This window comes from Theropithecus gelada, chromosome 4 (assembly GCF_003255815.1).
Source record: "Theropithecus gelada isolate Dixy chromosome 4, Tgel_1.0, whole genome shotgun sequence".
In the NCBI taxonomy this organism is placed as follows: domain Eukaryota; kingdom Metazoa; phylum Chordata; class Mammalia; order Primates; family Cercopithecidae; genus Theropithecus; species Theropithecus gelada.
Window position 1 is genome coordinate 125463835 of NC_037671.1, and position 24983 is coordinate 125488817.

The 24983-nt window shown below is 41.7% G+C and overlaps 1 non-coding gene across 1 annotated transcript; it reads right to left on the reverse strand.

Moving 5' to 3' along the window:
* Positions 1 to 13431: 13431 nt before the first annotated feature.
* On the reverse strand, positions 13432 to 13535 carry LOC112623886. The gene has a single exon (XR_003119245.1). It is a non-coding gene; the product is annotated as a U6 spliceosomal RNA (small nuclear RNA).
* Positions 13536 to 24983: the final 11448 nt, after the last annotated feature.

Genomic DNA, 24983 nt, shown 5'->3' on the forward strand with positions numbered 1-24983 from the left:
TGTGAGATGGTATCTCATTGTGGTTTTGATTTGCATTTCTCTGATGGCCAGTGATGATGAACGTTTTTTTCATGTGTCTGTTGGCTGCATAAATGTCTTCTTTTGAGAATTGTCTGTTCATATCCTTTGCCCACTTTTTGATGGGGTTGTTTGATTTTTTTTCTTGTAAATTTGTTTAAGTTCTTTGTAGATTCTGGATATTAGCCCTTTGTCAGAGGGTAGATTGTAAACATTTTCTCCCATTCTGTAAGTGGCCTGTTCACTCTGATGGTAGTTTCTTTTTGCTGTGCAGAAGCTCTTTAGTTTAATTAGATCCCGTTTGTCAGTTTTGGCTTTTGTTGCCATTGCTTTTGGTGTTTTAGTCAAGAAGTCCTTGCCCATGCCTATGTCCTGAATGGTATTGCCAAAGTTTTCTTCTAGGGTTTTTATGGTATTAGGTCTAACATTTAAGTCTTTAATCCATCTTGAATTAATTTTTGTATAAGGTGTAAGGAAGGGATCCAGCTTTAGCTTTCTACATATGGCTAGCCAGTTTTCCCAGCACCATTAATTAAATAGGGAATCCTTTCCCCATTTCTTGTTTTTGTCAGGTTTGTCAAAGATCAGATGGTTGTAGATGTATGGTATTATTTCTGAGGGCTCTGTTCTGTTCCATTGGTCTATATATCTGTTTTGGTATCAGTATCATGCTGTTTTGGTTACTGTAGCCTTGTAGTATAGTTTGAAGTCAGGTAGTATGATGCCTCCAGCTTTGTTCTTTTGGCTTAGGATTGTCTTGGCAAGGTGGGCTCTTTTTTGGTTCCATATGAACTTTAAAGTAGTTTTTTCCAATTCTGTCTAGAAAGTCATTGGTAGCTCGATGGGGATGGCATTGAATCTATAAATTACCTTGGGCAGTATGGCCATTTTCACGATATTGATTCTTTCTATCCATGAGCATGGAATGTTTTTCCATTTGTTTGTGTCCTCTTTTATTTTGTTGAGCAGTAGTTTGTAGTTCTCCTTGAAGAGGTCTTTCACATCTGTTAGGGTAATAATTTCAAAGCACATCTATGCTCATGTCAGTGTCCTTCTCAAGATATTTAGTGGCTTCTGAGTGCTCTTAAGACAAAAACCAAAACCCTGAGTGTGACAGACACAGTCTACCCAGTGTGGTCTGCCTCTGCCGTGTCCCAGCTCTTATCCCACGGGCCCTGCCCCCTCTCATAAAGAGCCCCCTGCACCTCCCTGCCTGGACTCTTTCCAGACTCCCTCCTCTGTCTTCTACTCAGCAAACCCCTCCTCATCCTGCAGAGGTTGGCTCAAGCCTTATACTCCTGGAGAAGCATTTTCTACCTCCTGGTAAATGTTGAATCCTCCTCATATTATAGGTTCTCAGGGATGAGGTAAGTCCCTTTCCCCTGTAGCACTTGCCCAGTTGTAGCTACAGATGTATTTCTGTGGTCACTGGATCAACATCTGTCTCCCCGGTGGTGAATTGTGGGCTCTGCCAAGGTGGGAATCCTGCCCGGCAGTGCTCCCCACAGGTCCACCGTGGCTGGCACAGTCAGAGCCGAGGCTCAAGAAATAGTTTATGGAATGAATAAATGTGATCGAGGCATCTAACACATAGCCTGACACATAAGACTGGCCATCAATATGCATGTTTCCATATTTCTTTCCTTTTTCCTATTCTTTTCATTGATCAGATGGGATCACACTGTTTGTTGAGTGAAATTTTTCAGCGTTGGGCCAATGACATTTCATGTGGAAAGGAAATGCCTTGTCTTCCACCTTCAAAGTGGTTTCTGCGTGCGGAAGTGAGTAAATCTGAGAAAATGTTCCAGCAGACACCAGATAGTGAGTTCTCCACAGAGAAGCTTCAACATTCAGGATCTTCTAAATTGGTGGTGAGTCAACTGCTCTCCGTAAGCCTTAATCCTTGGTAACAAAATGTCACAACTTCAGATCATACCAAATTGCAGGGTATTTTTAATTACATTAGGCGGTTTTCTCCCCTGTGGAGAGCGCGCAGGAGAGCCAGGCTCTCTTTGATCCCTGGGGGGGGTGGGGGCTGGGGAGGTGTGTCCCTGCTGGAACAGCAGGAGGCCCTGGGCTGGGGCTGCTTTCTTCACCTCCGCTCCTCCCCACTTATCTGTTTGGTTTGATTAAGGAAACCGACTTGAAAGGGCCCAGGCACTAGGTCACCAAGTCAGCTGTGTCCACTAGGAGGAAAAACATGCTTTAAAGAAATAAAATGTTTAAGTGATTCACTGGTTAATTTGAATCAGCTGTTACTATCAGATCTGGGACTTTGTACAGGTCTTCTCCAGGGCGTTGCAAGCATTTTCTGAAAAAGGCCAGATTGTATACATGTGAGGCTTGGCTGGGGTTGGGGGTAGGGACATACCTTGCTTATTCTTTATGGTCTTCCTGACCCTGACGCCCATCCGCCTCGTAGATGTCACTAGAATCACTCCTAGCTCATCACCTTTCCCCCACAGCACCTTCACGCCACTAGGAGACGGATCTTCCTGTAACATTACCTGACAGTCTACACCTACTCAAAGGCCGCCCAGTTTCCTGTTGGGCCAGGTCAAGTCCTGGGATGGGACATTCACTTTCGCCTCCTCTGCTCAGCCTTTCCAGTTGGCGGTCTCTTCCCCATCTTCGGACTAGGGCACTTGTACTTTAGGCTTTCATGATTTCTTCCCCCATCGTGTATCCCTTCTTTTTTTTTTTTCCCCCTCAACTATTCAAAACATTTCTTCAAAGACCACCCAAAGTGTCTACCACCGTGTTCTGCCTTCCCTTAATCCCCAGAGGACTTTCCTCTCTACTCCACGCCACTCTAGTTGGCTTTTGCTGCAGACGGCCTCCTGGTGCCTCGGCCTGGGGCTTCATCTTCCTAGCCAACTGCAAACTGCTACAGGACAGATCATTGGTGTTCCTTTCGTATCCCCCTCAAAACAGCCAGGTCCCACTTTGGGATGTCGAGGCAGGCGGATCACGAGGTCAGGAGATTGAGACCATCCTAGCTAACACGGTGAAATCCCATCTCCACTAAAAATACAAAAATTAGCCAGGCGTGGTGGCACGTGCCTGTAATCCCAGCTACTGGGGAGACTGAGGCAGGAGAATCGCTTGAGCCCCGGAGGTGGAAGTTGCAGTGAGCCGAGATTGCACCATTGCACTCCAGCCTGGGTGACAGAGCGCGACTCTGTCTCAAACAACAAACAAAAAAATAAAACAAAACAAAACAAAACAAAAACCAAGCAGGTCCACCGAGACACCTGTCTGATGGCACCTCATCTGCAGGTGTTTATTGCTGCAGGAGTTACCTCGTTTCTGGGTTCAGAGCGGTCTGGCTGCCTGTTGTGATTGAGGTTTACATAGAACTTCCCCTACCAAGGGCAATAAAATCCTGAAATTCAAGTCAGTGTCCTCCAAGATAGGGTGCACAAAATCACCCATATGGGGAGGGAGAAAACTTCTCTCCACTTTGTTTTCTAAGAATGAAAAAGAAGTTAAGCCTAACTAATATTTCATATGCAGGCCCACCTGGCAGCTCACTGTCCCATGCGTCAGGCAAAGCTGGGCTCTGTGGGGCCTGCGGCTTATACAACTTTGGGGATTCTCTTTAACAAAAATAATCCCAAATAAGTTATGAACGTGAATATTCACTAAGAGTATGAGAAAAGCTTATTTTGTAATTTTTTAAAACGGACATTCAGCACACACTGCTGTGACACTGTACATGTTGGCAGGGCCTTCTCAAGGCTGTCTGAGGCCCAGGCCTTATAGGCAAGTCACAGTAAAGGGGATACCCTGAGGGCACTTGTGGGGCAGTGGGTGCTCACATCTCTCACTTTAGCTTCCTGAGCCAAACCGCAGTTTACTGTAGATGACGTCTACCCATGGGCTGCTCATGATGCAAAAACAGCAGGCGACCTCGGCGAAATGGCAGAGGCGGATCCTGGAGGTCTTGGAAAGCTGGCCTGAAATGCCCATCCAGTCAAGGCTAAGCCAAGAGGAAAAAGGAAATGGCAAAATTGCTGACTCCAAAAATGAATTTACATCCTGCTCTCCAAACTGGACAAACCTTTCCAAGTATACCAGAGCCTGGAGAAACAAGCTAATGAGTGTGTGACGTGGCAAGGCATTCACAAATGAAGCAGTGATGCTCACTGTACCCAGTGTTCAGCTCCTACTTATAAGCAAGAGCCTGGGAACAATAGACACTGGGGTCCCCAACAGGGAGAAGGGCTGAACACCTTCCTATGTGGGTGATGGGATCAACAGGAGCCCAAACCTCAGCATCATACAATATACCCTTGTAACTAACCTGCACGCAGGCCCCCTGAATCTAAAACAAAAATAACAAAGAAAACAAAAGAAAAATGAAGCATTGGAAACTTTCAAACTAACGCCTACACTTCTCAGTGACATTTCAGATCATGTGTTGCTGCATTGGATAATTTACAAAAATTTACTAAACTTAATAAGGATCATTTGGAGGCCTCTTATGTGAAGTTTCTGTCTTAATAGAGAAAGGTTAAAAATCATGTATCATTTGGAAAACATTGTCCTTCTGCTGAGATGAAAACTACCACATTAATATGCAGAAAATAACAAAGCAATAAGCTTAAATGTATTCCTAAAGCGTATGTGGTTAGGTGACAATTAGAAAACCTTGCTGAAGGTTTGAAGACATGAGTACTTCAACAAAATTTACAATGTGAGAGTATTGTTTTATAATACACAAAAAGTTTAGATATTCGAATAGGTCTTGGTTCATGTATTCACCAGAATCAGTTTCAATATTGAAATCTGTATTTACCTAAGAGTGACCATTAGTCTGTGCGTGTGAGTGCCACTATGGCTTGGTCAACACTTTAACAGACTTCTGTGCAGGTCAGTGAGCAGCCGCTGCTCTGAGAAAGCCTCTTCCACCTCGACCACCCAACCCACTCCAAACCCACCTGTGAAGGGTGGCTCCTGCACCCCAGGGCTGCCAGCTTCTGGGCACTCAGATGCCTGTGCAATTCCAGCTTCCAAGTATTTTGAATAGAACCCACATGTGTATTCAATAAAGGTATATTCTCAAAAGTAAGTAACTTCTTTATTTTAAAAGCAATGTAAAGAAAATCAGTAAAAGTTAATCATTAATGTAGCAACGGCTTTGGCAAAAATGAAAAACTGATGGTGGCTGAGGTTCTAGACACGACATCACATGTGACATTAACGCACCGCGTCCTTCAAAGGTAAACTTGGCAAAATAAGTTGAACAGAGGAGTGGATGAATGCTGTAGAATGCAGTTAATAAGGGTAATTGAACAAAGAAAAGTCCTTTTAAATATAGCAGCACTGGCATAATGGCATGCTTCATAAAATGGACTGTGGCCATGACAGTCTTGTACCATACAGAGGTGACCAGTTACCTCTATACAGACTTCTCAGAAGATTTCAAATTACACATGAATTCCACACTCTAGTGTGAGAGCTGCTTCAAATATGCTGACCTTTTCTATGATAACAGATGACTACTGGACTGCTACCTTGCAGGTAGTTTAAAATAAAAACCTAATTCAGACCCTTCAAGGTAAAGATAAAATGATCACACTTTATTTTTACACACTTTTCATTTATTTATTTACTTTTTAAAGATGGGGTCTCACTATGTTGCCCAGGCTGGAGTGCAGCCTGGAGTGCAGTGGTGTGATTTTAGCTGACTGCAGCCTCGAACTCCTGGCCTCAAATAATCCTCCCACCTCAGCTTCTCAGAAGTGAATCCTAGTGACAAGCTGGGATACCAAGTGTGAGTCACCACACCTGGCCTTGAGACTTTATTATTAACTAAAGTCCGTAGTTTACATTAGGGTTCACTGTGTTGTACATTCTGTGCGTTTTAAAAATACATAATGTAAGGTATCCAGTTTCCACTCCCCTAAAAATTATCTGTGCTCAATTAATTCCTCTCTCCCCATAAAGCCCCCGGCAACCATAGTTTTACCTTTTCCAGAATGTCATATAGTTGCAGTTATACTGTATGTATGTAGCTTTTTTGGACTGGCTTTCTTCGCTTAGTAATATGCATTTCAGTTTCCTCCATGTCTTTCTGAGGCTTGATACCTCCTTTCTTTTACTGCTGCATAATATTCCATTGCACGGACGTTCCACAGTTTGCTTATTCATTTACCATTTGAAAGACATTATTCCAGTTTTTGGCAATTATGAAGAAAGCTGTTACAAACATTTGCATGCAGTTTTTTTGTGGGCATAAGGTTTCAACTCATATGGCTAAATATCTAGAAGAGCAATTGCTGGATTTTGTAGTAACACTATGTTTAACTTTATATGAAACCGTAAACTCTTCCAAAGTGTCTGAACCATTTTGCATTCCCATTATCAATGAATGAGAGTTCCTATTGCTCCACATCCTCACCAGCATTTGGTATTTTTAGGGTTTTTTTGGTTTGTTTTTGATTTTTGTTTTGGCCTTTCAATAGGTGTGTAGTGGCATCTTGTTGTTTTACTTTGAAATTCTCTAGTGACACATGATGGTGAACATCTTTTCATATGCTTATTTACCATCTACATACCTTCTTTGGTGAGGTGTCTGTTCCTATCCTTTGCCCATTTCTTAGGTGGGTTGTTTGTTTTCTTATTGTTGAGTTTTAAGAGTTGATTATATATTTTGTATATATGTTCTTTTATCAGATATGTGTTTTGCTAAGACTTTCCCCCAATCTGTGGCCTGTCTCTTCATTCTCTTAACAATGTTTTTCTCAGAGAAAAGGTTAATTTTAATGAAGCCAAACTTAACATTTTTTTTTTTCTCTCATACTTCATGTGTTTGATGTCATATCTAACAATTCATTGCCAAACCCAAACCCAAGGTCACCTAGAGTTTTCTGCTGTTATATCTAGAAGTTTCATAATTTTGCATTTTACAATGAGGTCTACAGTCAATTTAGAGTTACTCTTTTAAAAGATGTAAGGCCTAGATTACTCTGTGTGTGTATGTGTGTGTGTGGGGGTGTGTGTGTGTGTGTGTGTTTAGCAGGTATTCAGTTGCCCTAGCACCATTTTTTGAAAAATCTGCTCTTTTCCCATTGAATTGTCTTCGCTCCTTTGTCAGAGATCAGTTGCCTGCTTTATGTGGGTCTATTTGTGGGCTCATTATTCTGTGCCATTGATCTATTTGTCTATTCCTTCACAAATACCACAGTAGCTTAATTATTCTAGCTCTACTGTACACCTTCATATCAGGTGGTGTTGGTTCTTTCACTTTTGTTCTTCAGCATTGTGTTGGCTGTTCTGGGTCTTTTACCTTTCTGTAGACACTTTAGATTCAGTGTGCTGATATTCACAAAATAACTTGCGGGGGCTTTGATTGGGATTACATTGACTGTAGATATATTTGGGAAGAAATCACATCTTTGCAATGTTGAGTCTTCCTATCAATGAATGTGGAATGTCTTTCCATTTATTCAAATCTTTTTTGGTTTAATCAGAGTTTTGTAGTTTTCCTCATATAAATCTTGCACATATTTTGTAAGATTTATTTCTAAATTGTTGCCGTCCTTCTCCTCTTATTCCCCCTCCCCTTTATCTTCCCACTTCCCCTCTTACTACTCCTCCTTTTTTTGTGGGTGCTACTGTAAATGGCATCATCTTATAATTAATTATTATTACACTTTTAACTTCAAACTTCAATTGTTCATTGCTGGTACATAAAAAAGCAATTGACTTTTCTATATTAATCTTACATTCAGAAATCCTAATATAATCACTTATTATAGCAGTTCCAGGAATATTTTTGTCAGTTCTTTGGGATTTTCTACATAGACAATCATATCGTCTGTGAACAGAGACAGTTTTGTCTCTTCTTTCCCTATCTGTATAGCTTTTATTTCCTTTTCTTGCTTTGTTGCATCAGTTAGAATTTCTGTTACAATGCTGGTGAAGGGTGGTATGAGGGGACCTCCTTGTCTTTGGGGGGAAAGCACCTAGCTTCTCATCATTAAGTATGATATTAGCTGTAGCTCTTTTGTAGATGTTCTTCATCAAGTTGAGGGAGTTCTCTTTTATTTGTAGTTTGCTGAGAGTGTTTTAAATGATCATAAATGGGTTTTGTATTTTGTCAGAATTATTTTTTCATCTATTTTTGTCTATGTTTACAAAAATTTGACTAGAATTTTGATATGGATCACATCATACATACGGATTAATGTGTGGAGAATTGACATCTTTAATAAGTTGACTATTACAATCCATGAATATAGTTAAGTCTTTCCAACTATTTGGGCCTTCTTTGATTTCTTGTATCAGCATTTGGTAATTTTCAGTATACAGAATCTGCATGTGTGTTTCTAGATTTATACATAAAGTTTCATTTTCTTTGGAACAATTGTAAATGATTTGTTTATATTTCTACCTGTTCATTTTTAGAATAGAAATGCAGTATATTTTTATGTGTTGATCTTGTGTCCGGCAATCTTACTGAGCTCTTTTGTTAGTTCTGAAAGGTTTTTATGTAGGTTGCTTGAGTTCTTCTATATAGACAATCATTTCATCTGTAGTGGAAACAGTCATATTTTCCTTTCCAGTCTCTATGGGCTTTCTTTCCTCTTCTTCCTCTTCCTCCTCCTCCTCTACTTCTAAGTTGTCAAATTTATGATTTAAAAGTTGTAGTATTCCCTTACTATCATTTTCGTTTTTTCTGACTTTATGAGGTACACTTGACAAGTAAAAGTTGTATATCTTTAAGGTGTACAACATGTTTTGATTTATGTATAATTGTGAAATGATGATGTTTAAGTTAACTTATTCATCACCTTAATTATGATTTGTGTGTGAGTGCATGTGGTGAGAACACTTAAGATCAACTCTTTTTTTTCTTTTTTTTTTTTTGAGACAGAGTTTTGCTCTTGTTGTCCAGGCTGGAGTGCAATGGTGCCATCTCAGCTCACTGCAACCTCCGCCTCCTGGGTTCAAGCAATTCTCCTGCCTCAGCCTCCTGAGTAGCTGGGATTACAGGCACCTGCCACCACACCCACCTAATTTTTTGTATTTTTAGTAGCGATGGGTTTTCCAGGCTAGTCTTGAACTCCTGACTTCAGGTGATCCACCTGCCTCAGCCTCCCAAAGTATTGGGATTACAGGCATGAGCCACTGCACCTGGCCAAGATCAACTCTTTTAGTAAATTTCAAGTATACAATACAGTATTGTTAACTGTAGTCACCATCCTGTACACTGGATCTTCCGAATATATTCATCCTGCATAACTGAACCTTTGTACCCTTTGACCAACATTTCCCCAGCCTTCCCCTCCAGTCCCTGTCAACCACCATCTTATTCTGTGCTTTCATGAGTTCCAATTTTTCAGATTGCACATGTGAGATGATGCAGCATTTGTTTTTCTGTGTCTGACTTATTTTACTTAGCATAATGCCCTCCGGTTTCATGCATGTTGTCACAAATGGCAAGATTTCCTCCCTCTTTAAAGCTGAATAATATTCCACTGTACATTAATATACCCATGCTTTCTTTATGTATTCATTTATCAGTGGACAAATGATAAGATTTAAGATTTTTTCCATATTTTGGCTATTGAGAATAATGCTGTGATAAACATGGGAGTGCAATATCTCTTTGAGACACTGATTTCATTTCTTTTGGATAAATACCTAGTAATGTAATTGCTGGATCATATGCTAGTTCTTATTTATAATTTTTTTTTTTTTTTTTGAGACGGAGTTTCGCTCTAATCACCCAGGCTGGAGTGCAGTGGCACGATCTCAGCTCACTGCAACCTCAGCCTCCAGGGTTCAAGTGATTCTCCTGCCTCAGCCTCCTGAGTAGCTGGGATTACAGGTGCTCACCACCATGCCTGGATAATTTTTTTTTGTAATTTTAGTAGAGACTTGGTTTCGCCATGTTGGCCAGGCTGGTCTTGAGCTCCTGACCTCAGGTGATCTGCCCATCTCGGCCTCCCAAAGTGCTGGGATTACAGGTGTGAGCCACCGCGCCTGGCCTTATTTATAATTTTTTAAGGAACTTCACACTGTTTTTCGTAGTGGCTATACTAATTTACATTACAAACTGTGCATAATGGTTCCCTTTCTTCCACATCCTTACCAACACATTATCTTTTGTGAGGTGTAAGGTGATATCTTTTTGTGATTTTGATGTGCATTTCCCTGAAAATTAGTGATCTTGAGCACACTTTCATATACCTGTTGGCCATTTGTATGTCGCCTTTTGAGAAACATCTATTCAGTGCCTCATCCCATTGTTTAATTGAGTTATTTGTTTTGCTTGTTCATTTATTTGCTATTAGGTTGTTTGAGTTTCTTATATATTTTGAATATTATCCCCTTATTAGATATATGGTTTGCAAATATTTTCTCCCACTCTGTAGGTTGTTTTTTGTTCTGTGGATTGTTTCCTTTGTTGTGCAGAAGCTTTTCATTTGACACAATCCCATTGGCTTATTTTTGCTTTTATTGCCTGTGCTTTTGGTGTCATATCCACAAAACAATTGCTCAGACCAATGTCAAGAATCTTTTCCCTTACATTTTCTCTTTTAGTAGTTTTATGGTTTCAGGACTTATGTTTAAGTCTTTAATCTATTTTGAGTTGATTTTTGCATATGGTATGAGAAAAAGTCCACTTTCATTCTTCTGCATATGGATATCCAGTTTTCCCAACAGTATTTATTGAAGAGACTATTATTTCCCCATTGTGTGTTTTTGGCACTCTTGTTAAATATCATTTGACCCACAGATGCATAGATTTGTTTCTGGGCTCTCTATTCCGTTCCATTGGTCTAGGTATCTGTTTTTATGTCAGTGCCATGCTGTTTTGATTACGATAGCTGTGTTATATATTTTGAAGTCAGGTAGCGTAATGCCTCCAGCTTTATCTTACTTGCTTAAGATACATTTACCTCCTTAGAGTCTTTTGTGGTTCCTTACACATTTTAGGTTTGTTCTTCTGTATCTATAAAAAAATGCCATTGGAGTTTTAATAGGGATTGCATTGAATCCTAGATCTCTTTGGGTAGTATGAACATTTTGACAATATTAATTTTTTTCACTTTTCAATCCATGAACACAGGATGTCTTTCCATTTATCTGTATCTTCTTTAATTTTCTTCATCATTGTTTTATAATTTTCAGTGTCAAGTTTTTCATGTCTTTGGTTAAGTGTATTCCTACTTTATTCTTTTTGTTGCTGTTGTGAATGGAATTGCTTTCCTAATTTCTTTTTCAGATAATTCATTCTTTGCATGTAGAAGCACAATTGATTTTTGTTGATTTTGTATTCTGCAGCTTTACTGAATTTATTTATAAGGTCTAACTATCTTTTGTTAATATTATTCTTTAATATTATTTTAATGATTGAAGGATTTATCTGTACTGATATTCCCTGTTTTATTGGTGATTTTTTGTGGTGATTTATGTTTTTTTGTTTATTTTTTTAAGTCTTGCTAGAGACTTACAGATATTTTGAGATATTTTTTAAAGAACTGCTTTTTGTTTCACTGATTTTTTTCTATTCCTTTCCTGTTTTCAATTTTATTGAGTTAGTCTATCTTCATTATTTCTTTCCTTCTGCTTGCTTTGTGTTTAGTTTGCTCTTCTTTTTCTAGTTTTGTGAGGTAGAAACTTAGAAAATTATTTCAGACTTTTCCTCTTTTCATATATATATAAGTATATATATGACATTTATATATATATGTCATAAATTTTCCTCTTAACACTGCTTTAGCTGCATCTCACAAATGTTGACACATTTTGCTTTCATTATCATTCAGTTCAATATATTTTCGGATTTCTTCTGAGATTTACTTTCTGATGTTTAATTATTTAGGAGTGTGTTGGTTACTTTTCACATATTTAAAGATTCTCCTTTGTCTTTCTGTATTGATTTCTAGTATGATTCTCTTATGACCAGAAAACATACTTTGTATAATTTCAATTCCTTCAAATTTATTGATTTTTAAAAATCATCTAGGATATGGTCTATCTTGGTAAACATTCATGGATGTTTGAAAAGAATGTGTATTCTGTTATCTTGGGGTGGAATGCTCTACAAATCATGCTGACTGATGGTATTGTTCAGTTCTTTATCCTTGCCAATTTTCTGTTTCATAGTTCTATCAGTTGCTGAGAGAGAAGTGATGAAGTCTCCAATTATAATTACGAGTTCGTCTGTTTTTCCTTGCAGTTATTTCTTTCTTTCTTTTTTTTTTTTTTTCTGAGACAGAGTCTCACTCTGCTACCCAGGCTGGAGTGCAGTGGCATGATCTCAGCTCACTGCAACCTCTGCCTCCCAGATTCGTGCGATTCTCCTGCCTCAATCTCCCGAGTAGCTGGGACTACAGGCGCATACCCCCATGCCTGGCTAATTTTTGTATTTTTGGTAGAGATGGGGTTTCACCATGTTGGCCAGGCTGGTCTCGAACTCCTGACCTCAAGTGATCTGCTTGCCTTGGTTCCCAAAGTGCTGGGATTACAGGCGTGAGCCACCGACATGTGTAGATGGCATGTAGTTGGGTAGTGTATTTCTATCTATTTTTGCCGATCTCTGTCATTGAATTGATGGATTTAGATTAGAATTGATACTTAGGGTTTAAGTCTGTCACTGTATTACTTATTTTCTGTTTCTCATTTCCTTTTCCTTTCCTTCCTGTAGATTACCTCAGCATTTTCTAGAATTCCATTCTACTTTATTCATGTATTTAAAAATCACATCACCTTGTATTGTCCTTGTGTACATATATATGCACACACACATATACATATATATAGATGTAACTTATCATAGCCTCCTCATATAAAAATTGTACCACTTTGAGTGAAGTATTGAATGTTTACTTCCATTCAGGCACCTTGACACTTTCTACTTTTTAAATAAAAAGTTCCTAAGTATTTTACATTGAGCACTGCATCATATGGTGTTAGGTTTGCTTCAGCCATCAAATATGATTTAAGAAACTCTTGAGAAGGTGAGTCTATTGCTTTTACCTCTATTTTCACCCAATGTGTCAGTCTAAGACTGCCATAACAACATACCACAGGCTGGCAGCTTAAACAACAGAAATGGATTTTCGCACAGTTCTGTGGGTCAGAAGTCCAAGATTAAGGTGCCAACAGGAGCGTTTCTCGCGAGTCTCTCTTCTCAGGGTGCAGATGGCTGCCTTCTTGCTGTGTCCTCACATGGCCTTTTCTCTATGCAAGTGTGTCGCTGGTATCTCTTCCTTTTCTTATAAGAATGACAGTACTCCTGGATTAGGGCTCCACCCTCATGACCCCATTTTAACTAACAACCCGTTTACAGGCCCTATCAAGAAATATAGTCACATCGGGGGTTGGAGTTTCAATATATGAATTTTAGAGGAATTCAGTTCAGTCCAGATTGCTTTTTTCCTTTCAGAAAAAAAAAAAATTAAACAATTCACGAATTTCTGTGCCATCCTTGTGCAGGGGCCATGTTAATTTTCTCTGCATCATTTCAATTTTAGTCTAAATGTTGCCAAAGTCATCCTGCCAATAGCTTTTGAATACTTAAATTAACTGTTATTGACTGAGTCTCTTTCTCACCATAGAACTTGGAATTTAGAAATTTTTAATGATATAGACTCATTTTCAAAAGCAAGTTTTAACGTCTCTTCATCTCAGTTGACAGGACCTCAACATACCCCTAAAGTATTATATGTTTACCAGTGTATTGGGGCAATTGGTGACATTTGAATTAGTCTGTAAATTAGATAATAGTATTATAGCAACATTCGACTTCCTGAATTTAGTCATTTTACTTAAGTTATATAAGAAAACAACCTTTTTATTGGGAGATATATGAGGAAATTATTTAGGGGTGGGTCAATATATCTGTAAATTACCCTCAAATGATGAAATCCTAACGTAATTAAATACCTATGCATGTATCTACACATATATGTAAAGAGAGAAAGAGAGACATGAAACATGTTTTATGAGACAATGTGACAAAATATTCATGATTGATACATCTAGCTGAAGGAGGTATGTGAGTTCATTTTATTATACCTGCATGTGTAAGTTTGAAATGTTTTCAAAATTAACAGTTTGAAACATACACATTAAAGAACAAAAAACCCCACTTTACCTGGAGGTATCATGCATTCCAAGATAAAAATAGAATGAGTTCTACTTTTTCTTCTGTAAATACTATTACTAGTAAAGACAGATTTACTAGAAAACAAAATTACAATGTGAACCTCCACTGTATTCAGTAGTCAGTGACTGTTTCCAAGCATGGATAAGAGTGTCAGGGAATTAATAATAATCAATTATTATTGATTTCCTTGGGACATCTTGGGAGACCCAATGGTGTTGTCTGAGATGGGGGATGCAGGGAATGTGGGCTCACCCTAAGCAAATGGACGAGATTACTTGGAGTTAGAAATAGTTTGAAACAAAACCTGGAAGCAAATAAGCTTTCTGCAGTTGAAGACGGGAAGAAAACCAACTAGATTCCTGTACTCAGACAGTCAATTGGATAGTGTTCTGATTAAAGTGGGTAGTTACTTATGTACAAACATTGAAAACAAGTATATGTATTTGAAAACTAAGGTAGCTAATTTGACAGGCCATTTCAGAGCAGTGAGACATTCAAAATGTGTTGGGAAAATGAAAACATATAAAAGAAACAGAGGCTGTGCACTGAGGCTCATGCCTGTAATCCTAGCACTTTGGGAGGCCGAGGCAGGAGGATCACTTGAGGCCCTGGTTTGAGGCCAGCCTGGGCAAGATAACAGGAACCTGTCTACACACACACACACACACACACACACACACAGGCAGGCTTGGTGGTGTGCCTGTAGTTTCAGCTACTTGGGAGGCTGAAGTGGGAGAGTCGCTTGAACTCCTGGGTATGGGAGCCATTATTTATTTATTTATTTATTTATTTTTTGAGACGGAGTTTTGCTCTGTCGCCCAGGCTGGAGTGCAGTGGCCGGATCTCAGCTCACTGCAAGCTCCACCTCCCGGGTTCCCGCCATTCTCCTGCCTCAGCCTCCAGAGTAGCTGGGACTACAGGCGCCCGCCACCTCGCCCGGCTAGTTTTTTGTATTTTTAGTAGAGACGGGGGTTCACCATGTTCGCCAGGATGGTCTCGATCTCCTGACCTCGTGATCCACCCGTCTCGGCCTCCCAAAGTGCTGGGATTACAGGCTTGAGCCACCGCGCCCGGCCGGGAGCCATTATTATACCACTGCACTCTTGCCTAAGCTACAGAGCAAGACCCTGTCTCTGAAACAAACAAACAAAAAAAAGATAACAGATGCTTTGAGATCTAGACTTGAGTCTCTAGAAGCAGCATTTGAGAATGTTCATAAGCTGTGAGATAAAGGCAGTTCTAGACTAAAACAAGAAAATATTTAAACATTTTTTAGGCAAGTATGACTCTTTTGGACAAGAATACGAAATATTAAAAGATTTCTTAACTGACAATGAATTGTTTGAAACACACACTCAGACTTATGATTTGAAAATAATTACTTCAAATCGTAAAACTCAAGCACATAGAGCATGAGAATATGTAAAATCTTCATTATAATTCCAAAATTGGCACGAGATCACTGCATGCCACTTCACTAGCAACACGTTAGGTGTCCCTTTGCAGAGGTTGATACACGAGGACCATAACCCGTCTTTCAGTCCTCAGACGTCCTGGAGAGCATCAGGGAGAACTTGAGGAAGACATGACCACTTCTGAGCTCACGTGGAGACTGACCACCCGGGCTACTCATTAGAAAAGAAGAGGAGGAAGAAGAGAGGAAGAGAAGACCCAGGAAGAGTAGAAGGAGGATGAGAGGGAAGAGAAGAAGGAAGAGCAAGAGGAATAAGAGGAGGGAGCAATGATGGATAAGACGGAGGCCTGCAAGCACAAAGAGGGTGCCTCCATCAACACTTGGCCTAGTGAAATCTCTGCCAGCACCCGTCACTGGCAGGCAAATGTTCCCAACAGACATAGCAGTGACCCACTGCTAGACCTTCACAGAGAGCACCACCGCTCCCAGCTTCAAATCCTAAATCCCACACTCCCACATGGGAAGAGACTATACTGATGGGAGTGACTGTGTTTATCCCCCAAAGGGACCCCCAAAGGAAAAGTTTCTCACTAACATTTTGTCATTTTGGCAAAGTGAAAGCAGCTTGACCCGATAGGGTATCCTTTGTGGCTTAAACTCCTGGCACATTTTTGGGCGTGCATGGAAAAAAATATAACTCACAAAATAGAATGAAGAGTCAGGCCCCTGGGAGGCAGGTGATGCCAGCCCCATTCAAACCAGAGTGGGCATTTGGCTGTGTGTGGACCTGCCCACAGGGATGGAGTGGGCTGGCCTTGGCCATGTCTGGTCTGCCACGGTGTCTTCCTCAGCAACCTCTCCCCTCTCCACGCCACTTCATTTTCTGCATCATTATCGCCTCCTGTGGTTCAACCCCATCCGGCCTGGGCAGGAACCATAATCCTGGCCACTGACATCCCAGAGGAAGTCCAGGCCTTCCCTTCTCTTTACCTGGCATCACCTCTGCAACCTGGAGAGGGAGAAGAGGGACAATTCCCCAAAGGCTTTGGAGCTATTGCCAGCCAGGGGAAGAAATGGGCAGCACTTAAGAGGTAACAACACTTGGCAGGGCCAACATGGCCAGATCAGAGGCTCCCATTAAAAAAAAAAAAAAAAAACCATAATAAGCATGTGAATCCTTTACTGGCAACTAAGGTATACAGGTTCTCTCATTAAAATCGACAAGAAGGCTGGCATGACCTACAGAGAGAAGGAATAGCAAAGAAGACCCTGTATAGCCAAGACAATCCTTAGCAAAAAGAACAAAGCTGGAGGCATCATGCTACCTGACTTCAAACTATATTACAAGGCTATAGTAGCCAAAACAGCATGGTACTGACATCAAAACAGGCATATAGACCAATGGAGCAGAACAGAGACCTTAGAAATAACACCACACATCTACAACCATCTGATATTCAATGAACCTGACAAAAACAAGCAATGGGGGAAAGGATCGCCTACTCAGTAAATGATGCTGGGAAAACTGGCTAGCTATATGCAGAAAACCGAAACTGAACCCCTTCTTTACACCTTACATACAAATTAACTCAAGATTGATTAATGACCTAAATGTAAAACCCAAAACCATCAAAACCCTAGAAGAAAACTTAGGCAATACCATTCAGGACATAGGCATGGGCAAAGACTTCATGACAAAAAAGCCAAAAGCAATTGTAACAAAAGCCAAAATTGACAAATGGGATTTAATTAAACTAAAGAGCTCTGCACAGCTAAAGAAACTATCATCAGAGTGAACAGGGATCCTACAGAATGGGAGAAAAATTTTGCAATCTATCCATCTGACAAAGGTCTAATATCCAGAATCTACAAGGAACTTAAATTTATAAGAAAAAAACAAACAACTCCATCAAAAAGCAGGCAAAAGATATGAACAGACACTTCTCAAAAGAAGATATTTATGTGGCCAAAAACATATGAAATAAAACTCAACATCACTTATTATTAGAGAAATGCAAATCAAAATCACAATGAGATACCACCTCATGCCAGTCAGAATGGTGATTATTAAAAAGTCAGGAAACAATAGATGCTGGTGAGGCTGTGGAGAAATAGGAACGCTTTTAGACTGTTGGTAGGAATATAAATTAGTTCAACTATTGTGGAAGACAATATGGCTATTCCTCAAGGATCTAGAACCAGAAATACCATTTGACCCAGCAATCCCATTCTGGGTATATACCCCAAAAAATGTAAGTCATTCTACTACAAAGACCCGTGCACACTTATGTTTACTGCAGCGCTATTCACAATAGCAAGGACATACAATCAACCCAAATGCCCATCAATGATAGACTGCATAAAGAAAATGTGGCACATATACACCATGGAATACTATGCAGCCACAGAATGGAAAGAGATCATGTCCTTTGCAGGGACATGAATGAAGTTGGAAGCCATCATCCTCAGCAAACTAACACAGGAACAGGAAACCAAACACCGCATGTTCTCACTCATAAGTGGGAGTTGAACATTGAGAACACATGGACACAGAGGGTGGAACAACACATATAAGGAGCTGTTGAGGGTGGGGAGTGAGGGGAGGGAACTTAGAGGACAGGTCAACTGGTGCAGCAAACCACCACGGCACCCATATACCTATATAACAAACCTTCACATTCTGCACATGTATCCCAGTTTTGTTTTGTGTTGTTTTGTATTTTTAGAAGAAATAAAGAAAAAAAAGCAGTACAAAACTTAACTTAAAAATTTGCATAAATTGGTGATTACAATTATGATACATGATTACAACAGAGTATTATGAGGGCCACCATAGTAGAGGGAAACAGAAAGTTAGAAACATGAAAGTAAAAGATTCAAGATTTTTCAGAATATCACTTTTTTTTTTTTTTTTTTGAGACAGGGTCTCACTTTGTCACCCAGGCTGGAGTGCAATGATGCGATCTCATCTCACTGCAGCCTTGAACTCCAGGGCTCAAGTGATTCTTCTGCCTCAGCCCTCCAAGTAACTGGGACTACAGGCACGCACCACCACGCCTGGCTAATTTTTTTTGTACTTTTTATCAAGAAAGGGTTTTGCTATGTTGCCCAGGCTGGTGTCAGACTCCTGAGCTCAAGTGATCTACCTGCCTCAGCCTCCAAAGTGCTGAGATTAAAGGTGTGAACCACTGTGCCAGGCCCAGAATATAACTTTTTAAGTTCTCATTGGAGACTGTGGTTCTTAGCCAAGATGGCTAATCCCATACTCAGTGTACACAGCCATTGAAAAAATTTGACTGTTAAAATAGCTTCAGTTTGGAATGTGTTCTGCAGCCCTATAATAACACATCCTTTTATTCCCTGAACCAAAGACTTACCCTCGATTGAGCTTACTTCTGCTAGCAGCAAAAGAATCAGACATCTGTGGTCCCTGGGTCCAAGTATCACAGGCATCTTTATCAGTGGGGAGTAGCTATTAGGAGAGCCCTTGGCAAGATCATCAGGACGAGGGTAACTCTGCCTTTAGTCTCAGCTCCAATTATCTTCCGTACCTCCCTTCTGTAGCCCCTCTGCTTTGTTTAGCATCTACAGGATGAGAACAGCAGCATCTACACCGTGGGGTAGGGGAAATCACACACCTTTCTCTACGTTCTCACACACAACACCCGTAACACCACATGTGAGGGTTCTTTCCACACTGATGAATTCTCCAAAGCCAGGTGGCTGCCACAGTTCTATTCAATTCTGACACTCTCTACCTGAAGTTAGCAGCAGACCTATAAGCTAAGGGCTTAGACCCTAGGTCTGCCCCCTTTATGGATGCCAATCATCCACTGTACTTCTGACCGACAGACTGTAAATTGGGGGTTCCCATGACCTTTTAGGGTTCCATAATTTGCTAGAATGGCTGAAAACCCCAGGGAAACACTCTTCTTATGTTTACAGGTTTACCATAAAGAATATTATAAAGCAGCAGTCCCCAACCTTTTTGGCCACCAGGAACCAGTTTCATGGGAAACAATTTTTCCACAGACTAGGGTGGTGGGGGGGTGGTTTTGGGACAATTCAAGTATATTACATTTCTTGTGCACTTTATTTCTATTGTCATTACATTGTAATATATAACAAAATAATGATACAACTCACCGTAATGTAGAGTCAGTGGGAGCCCTGAGCTTCTTTTCCTGCAACTAGACGGTCCTATCTGGGGGTGATGGGAGACAGTGACAGATCATCAGGCATTAGATTTTCATGAGGAGCGGGCAACCTGGATCCCTCGCGTGCATGGTTGACAGTAGGGCTCACGCTCCTATGAGAATCTAATGCTGCCACTGATCTGAAGGAGGCGGAGCTCAGGGGGTAATGCAAGTGATAGGGAGTGGCTGCAAATACACACGAAGCTTTGCCAGCCACTCACCTCCTGCTGTGCAGCCTGGTTCCCAACAGGCCACAGATTGGTACAGGTCTGTGGCCAGGGGGTTGGGACCCCTGTTATAAAGGACGCAAATGAACAGTCAGGTGGGGAATATGCAGGTTGAGGTCTGAAGGGTCCTGAGTGCAGTAGTGGGGGTGTGCCACGCTCCTGGCACCTGAAGACATTCACTAACGTGGAAGCTCAGCAAACACAGTTATTAAGAGATTTTATAGAGGTTGATTACCAGCGCTCCCACCTCCTTTCACAGAGGCAGGTGGGTAAGGCTGAAAGTTCCCACCCTCTACTGGCATGGTCTTTCCGTGCCCACCCCATCTGCAGCTGTCTCAGGACCCAGCCTAGCTTACTTTGTTAGCAGGCACTCAGGTGTGATGGGAAGAGGCTCTTGACCAACACCAAAGACAGCCCTGACACTCAGGAAAGGCATTTGGGGGCTGTGTGCTAGGAATGGGGGACAAAACCCAATTAATTTAAAATAAATGTTTTTAATTTAAAAATTGTTTCAGAATTTTTTTTTTTTTTTTTTTTTTTTACTTTTAAAAGCTGTTTAACTTTTTTTTTTTTTTTTTTTTTTAAATGAAATAGATTTCTTATCATTCCACAGGGTGGTAGAGAGCAAATCCAGGATGGCACACGAGGGCTTAACCCTAACCCTAACCCCTAACAGGAAAGACCTGTGCTTCTCAAGGGGCAGGGACTGAGGAGAGAAAGGGGCCCTTCAAGATGGGGTAGTGCACAATTTCTGGGCATTGACTGCACCTTAAGATGTGCTCAGAAAACCACTCTTCCAACAAGGAAGCAAATACAAGTACTTTAAGCAGTAAAAGGAAAGTTAACAAGATTTTTGAGTTAAAAAAAGAGATTTTGACCCTCGAAGTGAGCTGAGTCCCAGATGCGCTGGGCTGTGAGCTCGCCTGCCTCTGACACTGGTGGGTCTTCAGGGAAGCCGGGGAGAAACTGTATTAGTCCGTTTTCACCGCGTTGGTAAAGACATACCCGAGACTGGGTAATTTATAAAGAAAAAGAGGTTTAGTGGACTCACAGTTCCACGTGGCTGGGGAGGCCTCATAATCACAGTGGAAGGCAAAAGGCATGCCTTAAATAGCGGCAGACAAGAGAGAATGAGAATGAGGACCCAACAAAAGGGTCTTCCTCGTAGAAAACCATCAGATCTTGTGAGACTTACTTTCTACCACGAGAACAGTATGGGGGAACTGCCCCCGCGATTCAGTTATGTCCTACTAGGTCCCTCCCACAACATGTGGGAGTGATGGGAGTTACAATTCAACATGAGATATGGGTGGGAACACAGCCAAACCATACCAGAAAACCAACTTTTTTTTTTTTTTTTTTTTTTTTGAGACGGAGTCTCGCTCTGCCGCCCAGGCTGGAGTGCAGTGGCCGGATCTCAGCTCACTGCAAGCCCCGCCTCCCGGGTTCACGCCATTCTCCTGCCTCAGCCTCCCGAGTAGCTGGGACTACAGGCGCCCGCCACCTCGCCCGGCTAGTTTTTTTTTTTGTATTTCTTAATAGAGACGGGGTTTCACCGTGTTAGCCAGGATGGTCTCGATCTCCTGACCTCGTGATCCGCCCGTCTCGGCCTCCCAAAGTGCTGGGATTACAGGCTTGAGCCACCGCGCCCGGCCTTTTTTTTTAAGGTCTATAAATATAAATGGAGTGTAGAAACCTCAGGGAGCCTGGACTTGGCACAGCCTAGAACTAACACAGTTCAGATTTGCTTTGTCTGGAGGACTGGAAGGATGGGCCTGCCTGGGGCATAAGAGACCAGAGCTTTCTGGCAAAAATCGTCAGCCCAAGGTTAGGCACAGTGCAAATTTGGCCCCAGGACATCAGGCCAGTTTGAGAGGCCCAAAGAGCTATGCCTGAGTCCTAGAGGCCGGTGGATTCGTTCAAGAACATTAAACTAAGGTGTGTGTTGCAAGAAATTTTGCTAAGGTGTTTGTTGCAAAAGATACATGAAAATCCTAAGCCCTGGGGCCTGTGAAGTGACCTTCTTTGGAAACAGGATTTTTGCAGATGACATCGAGATGTGAGCTAGGATGAGGTCATTAGGGTGGGTTCTAATCCAACATGACTGATGTCCTTACTGAAGGACATCTGAAGAAGAGGAGAGACACACGAGGTCATGGCTGTGTGAAGGCAGAGGTGGAGACTGGGCTGACGCATCAGCAATGCCAGAAGAGGGAAGAAGGGGAGGGAAGCTTCCCAGGAGCCGTCAGAGGGAGCACGGCCCTGCCCATACCGTGAGGTCAGACTTCTGGGATCCAGAACTGTAAGGGAACAAATTTCTGTCGTTTAAAGGCACTCAGTTTGTGGTGCTTTACAACACACCACAAATGATGGATGACGAATACAGCATCCATCACAACACAGAAGCCCAGTGACTCAGAAGCCGCGGTGGCACGCTCTGGCAATTTCCAAAGAGACCCTTGCTAGCATCCCAGCGGTTATACCCACACTGAGTTAGACACTAATGGGATTCAGGACACAAGATCCTGAAATCTGGCACCTGGCATATTCCCGCAGTTCACTGCCATCAGGTGACACCCTTTTCCACCACTGTCTGCTCTCCATCACGCTTAGCCTAAAAATACACAGGCCTCCCTGTGCCTTTTGGCCTTCATATCTAAAGGTGCCTATGTCATGTAAAAACTACATACAATAAAATAAGTTTGCATGTTTTTATCTTGTTTATCTGTCTTTTATGACAGGTGTCTCAGCCATAAACCTAGCAATGGGTGAGGAAATAACTTTTTCTTCCCTTACGGAACTGGATTCAGCACCGCAAAACTAAAACGGCCTCCAGGAAAGAGTCTCCTGTGAGAACGCAGAGGCCTGCCTTTCTCTCCCATCGCTGAGAGTCCCTGACTGGCTTGGGGACCCCACAGTGCTGCTCACTCTTGCCTGGTGCTGGTTGGGGCTTCTTGCTCCTGACCTCATCCTACCTCTGCAGCAGAGGGCCTGGGACAAAGGGGATCCCTGCCCATCCTGCCAATCCTCTTCTCAGGAAGCTTCTGTAATCTCTACCCAAAAACTTCACTGACATTCTGCTGACCAGAGCGTGGTCATATGGCCACTCCATCTCACAAGGGGGCTGGAAAAATGCATTTTCTTCAGCTGCGCACCTTATGCCCCACAGCAGTACTGGGAGTCGGGTAGTGAGGAAGAGGATGGGTAATGGAGGTTAGGTCAGCAGCTAGCAATGGTGGCCACCAGGGGAGAGTCACAGCCACTTGCTGGGCCTGGTGGTGACCTCACATCGGTCGCCAGGAGGACGATTTTGAGGATCCTGTAAGTGTTAGCAATAGTAATGCTGCTACAGAGTCCTAGGAACAATGGCAGCTGGGGCTGGAGCTCCTGCTGGGCTGGGGAGAGAGAGCCTGGCTACGCTTTCCAGAATGCCCCTGTTGACGTTTATTCTCTTGTTTCAGTTTGTTTTGCTTTGTTTGTTTTACCTGCAGGCCTGTTGAGCCCTCTCCTAAATAATTCTCCAGTGTCTGCTGTTGAAGGCATCCAGTAGCTAACTTCAGGATTCTGTCATCCTCTATTCATTTGGGGGAATTGCCTCTACTTATCTGAAACATTCAGATTTTCCACTGTCAGTTTTGGGTGAATGAATTATGCTTATTCCTTTTCATAAAAGTCTTCAAAATCTCACCAGTGCCATGTCTTTTTCTTAGGCTTTGAAAATTATTCTTGGTTTTTTTTTTTTGAGAAATATTTACGCCAGGTATTGGGGCTCATGCCTGTAATCCCAGCACTTTGGGAGGTTGAGGCAGGAGGATTACTTGAGGCCAGCCTGGGCCACATATCGAGATTCTGTCTCTACAAAAACTGAAAAATTAGCCAGATGTCATGGTGCACACCTGTAGTCCCAGCTACTTGGGAGACTGAGGTGGAAGGATCACTTGAGCCCAGCACTTTGAGGCTGCAGTGAGCTACGATAACACCACTTCACTGCAGCCTGGGCAACACAATGAGACCCTGTCTCAAAAAAACCACCAAAATTAATTTTAAAAAATTCAAATAGTCATGAAAATCATTCTTGATTTCAGTTTTAGAGTGCTGCTTATTATACTGATAGACTTAATCTTAGTTAAATTGTATGTTCTCTTTCCAAATTTCTCCTTACTTATAACTGAAAATTGATGCCTCCTTTAAATATTGAAATGTTATTGCTGAGATATTTCAGTTGTGAGATTTTTTGCAGTTTGGTGCTATTCTGGTGTCTAATGATAATCACTTAGGAAAAAACACAAAGATAATTTCCCAGGCTTAAGTGTTTTTTTCTTTAGTAGATTCAATGTACTTTAATTTCACTAAATTCATATTGAGAGATTCACTTCTCATTTTTACACAGAGCCCGTCATAATATCCCAATTAATAAGTGTGCTCCATATACCTGGGACTAAAAGAACAGAAAATTTTCCTGTTTGGATAAAAATCCTGATGCTCATATTTGACAGTGATACACGCTATTTTGGAGAATTTAACAGGATGAAGCGATGCCTAGCGACCAGGGGCTGCATTTTTTCCTGCTTTGTTTGATGCACACACCCCCCCTTGTTCCCATACCAGCCCTGGCCCCCAGCAGCCGCATGTCCGCTGTGCCTTTTGTGTTTGTCGTGTGCCTGTGCAAAGCCCATGTTGTTCCATCTGCATGTACTTGTCTCCTCTGTTCCTTTTTTCCATTCGGTGCCTTCAGGTCTCTATGTCTGTCTCGCATCTGATGCTTCTCAGCGCTGCACCGTCATCGGTGGTGAGGCTTCCACGCCATTTTCCTTATCTGTTGTCCCTGCGTGGCTTAGATTTGCAAAAGGGGCATTAAGGAGAGGTCAGAGTAACCAACCGTGGTGACGTCAGATGGAAGAGTGGCCCGGGCCAGGGAGATCCTGTGCAAAACCCCAGGTGGGAGTAAACCTGCTGCTTGCAGAGAACAGAAGTCAGGCTGGGTTAACTTGCACCGA